The 3,361-nt window shown below is 39.4% G+C and overlaps 1 protein-coding gene across 1 annotated transcript in view; it reads left to right on the forward strand.

Moving 5' to 3' along the window:
• The window catches only part of LOC102673591 (annulin), a 10,720-nt gene that overhangs the window by 896 nt on the left and 6,463 nt on the right, over nt 1–3,361 (forward strand). The window contains exon 2 of the mRNA XM_031508568.1: nt 22–90. The gene's annotated coding sequence lies outside the window, so the exon portion shown is untranslated. The remainder of the gene's footprint in view (nt 1–21; nt 91–3,361) is intronic.

Here is a 3,361-nt window from a genome sequence, read left to right on the forward strand (position 1 = left end):
TTAGACCCGAAACTGTTACAGACAATCCTCTCAACCCATTATGTACAAAACTGGAATGTCTTCCACGGCCACCTGCTGCATCTAATTCTGGTAAGTTACGAACAGCAGTGTCTACACATTTTTAATAAATTCCGATCACTCTCGGGAATTCTTGATATCGAATGTCTAATAACAATCGTATTTTTATCGTAAATCATCATCTACATCATCATCCACACGTTTAATTTTTACTTTCCATTTATAAAACTCAATTTTCCGTTGTATCTTTCTTTTGCATTGACTTCGCGTGTATAACCTATTACGTATATATACATACATATATATTGTATAGATGAAAAGGATTAATTAACGACACATTAGAGGTCAGGATCCAGTACATTAATCACACAAAAGGCACGTGTCAGATGAAAATCTTGATACGCCGATTAAATATATCTTTTTTTGGGAGGAAATTCGTTCCGTGAACGCGATTTAAACAGGACGCGATGGTTCATCACTGATACGTGAATTCACCAATACGTGCAATATAGATAAAAACGAAAGCAAATGGAGGTAATTCATAAAAGATTTCAAAAGTTTCCTTGATTCGAGTAACGTTGTTCTTCTTCTTCTTCTTCTTGTATACTTTTCAGATCTATTTTAAGAAAACGCATGCTAGCCAACTATAATATAATATAGTCTTCGATAATACGCGAAATGTTTTCAATCATCGCTTCTCAAAATCATTCAAGAACTGTTTCGAAATATTTGCTTTACGTTTTGTTCGACGCGACGATCACTTCTTTATCACGCGAATACATCATTATTTCGACGATTTTTCTTTCATTTCTCTTTCGATGTGGATGAGTCGAGCTTGGAAGTTCGAAGAGGATCCGAACGATTTACGAGAGAGCCTCGGAAGAAATATTTTTTCGAAAGTTCGAGCAACAGATATGTTTCGTTGGAAATTAGCAAGCAAACAGAAATCGCGCGAACGACGTGAGTTCCGTCCGGCGCTTAAAGATTCGGTCGATAGTACTTCACCAAAGAAAATAAACTCGGGCTCCCAGCCAGATGGAAAATCTCAGTTTTCGCTTCTTTCGCGAGCAGTTGACCTAAATCGAATTATTCGACGATGCGTCGTTACTTTTATCTCTCCATCTTTTTCTACCTTCCTTTCTCTCTTCTCTTTCTCTTTCTTTCTCTCTTTCTTCTTTCTTTCTTTCTCTCTTTCTCTCTTCTTTCTTTCTCTCTTTCTTTCTTTCTTTTTTTCTTCTTTACGGGTGAGTGGGGAAGAAAAAGTGGAAACGAACGCGACGTGCATTTAGCGGCCCCGAGGTGTGGCCATTGCCATGAATGAAAGTAAACTTACGCAAGTGGCGCCCTGACCTCTGTATCATGACGTCACCCTCAATTACGCAAACTATTAATATTGTGTCCGAGCTTTTTTTTTTCCAAATATAAATCCGATAAATTTATGTGCCCCTCCAGATCGAAAGCGGAACGAATCACTTTCTATGAATCATCTTCATCGAGATCGCATCGAGATTATTACTCACGCGAAACGAATCTCAACTTTTGACGCGATTACGCCTCCCTCCGTTTTCAAGACCCCTTTATCTATCCAATGTTACACGATCGAAACTGTGGTAAAAAATAGACGGAAATCAACGACGGTATCTCTCTAGCCTTAAAAGTTGCAAAAGTTGTATAATAATGATAAAAAAATAAATAAATAAATAAAATAAAATTTGATGAACGACTTTTTGAAAAACGAATTTATAGTAACGTACGTACAATCCGTTCGTTCGTCTCCTTTTCTTTCATTTCTTTCACGAAGATAAACATTGTTGACGAAAGAATGTTAATTTAATTTTAAGCGGCTCGCGTAACGCGAAAAAATAGAAGAAGAAGAAAAGAGAAAAATATACTTATCTTCGCTCGCTCGCTCCTCGTCTTACACTCGTGTTTGGTTACGATCATTTCGCTTTACAATCGCATTCCTTCGATTAAGATTCATCGTCGCGTCGAATCCATGTGTGTTTTTTTTTTCTTTTTTCTCTCTCTCCTTTAAATCTCAAACGAGATTAAATTAATCTCCGATCGAGTGGAAATTTTCGACGAGAGCTTTGGAAAGAAATAAATCACGTCCCGATTTTTTTTACACGGCGTTAAATGCGTAACATCGCGCGTCATCGATTCTTATGGATAATCTGCATTCTAGAGCACTTGTGGCGTTACTTGTATATATAGCCGACCAACTGAGACCGTTATTTTTAATCGAAAACAATACCATTAGGTACGTGGATGCTATAACTTCTCTCGCGGCTTACCGACCCACCAAAATAGAATCGGTTTCGTACGAAACCGGTTGAAATGATCGAACGACGGCTACCACACCACCGTGTCGATTACTTTGCGCAATTCGACCAATTTGCCACGATATTTATCGCACGATCGATTATCGCAACTTTATTATATCGGTATCGGTGTTGATGGATTATTATTATTATTATTCAGAAAATCTTCTCGTTCGTTAGAGATCATAAAAGTGCGGAGGAAAAAAAAAAATAAATAAATAAATAATAATAAAAATTATATCAATATCGATTTTTTTGTGAAAAATAAAAGTATTCACGTACGATATTTCCGCAACGTATGCGCATTTGCTTTCTCGAGCATGAATATACGTTTTTTACGATTCGAAAGGATCTTTATCTTTTTAAAATCGATCGAAACGCCTCGTCTCGCTTCGAAATCGACGAGGACGAATCGCGACAAAAGCGGGTGATGGTCAATGCGAACGAGTCGTCGTTTTTCAATTAATTACAACGCAATCGCGGATATTCTTTTCCAAGGCTTAGACGATTTACCTCTTCCCTCTCTCTCTTTCTCTCTCTCTCTCCGTCTCACGCTCGAGCAATCGATCGACGTTCGTCGCGATTATATATGGAGAAACGAGACAATTATCGGTCCCCGAATACGGCGAATCGATGTCGATCGATCCTCGATCGGCCTATATATCGGAAAAAAAAGAAGAAGAAAATGAAACGACACACGGATCAGAAGAAGGGATTTTCCTGGAATAGCGGGAATTATCGAGCGATTCGTTCCGCAATTACGCATAAATTACGGGGAAATAATGGACGGGATGAAAAGTAGGTGACTCCTACCGATATATCCTACCAGTCATCCGCGATCACGCCATGTATGGAGGCGTTTGCTCGGCGCGATGCAGAAATGTCCTTGAGGAATCTCCTAGAACGCAGGCAACCCACCCGACCCAACCCAACCCGGCTCGCCATCACGCCGAGCACCGAATTACGGAATTTCTTCCTAGTTACCGCGGAGCAACGAGCTATCGCTCGGCTCGCTCGGCTCG

The sequence above is a fragment of the Apis dorsata genome, unplaced genomic scaffold, assembly GCF_000469605.1.
Source record: "Apis dorsata unplaced genomic scaffold, Apis dorsata 1.3 scaffold_92, whole genome shotgun sequence".
In the NCBI taxonomy this organism is placed as follows: Eukaryota; Metazoa; Arthropoda; class Insecta; order Hymenoptera; family Apidae; genus Apis; species Apis dorsata.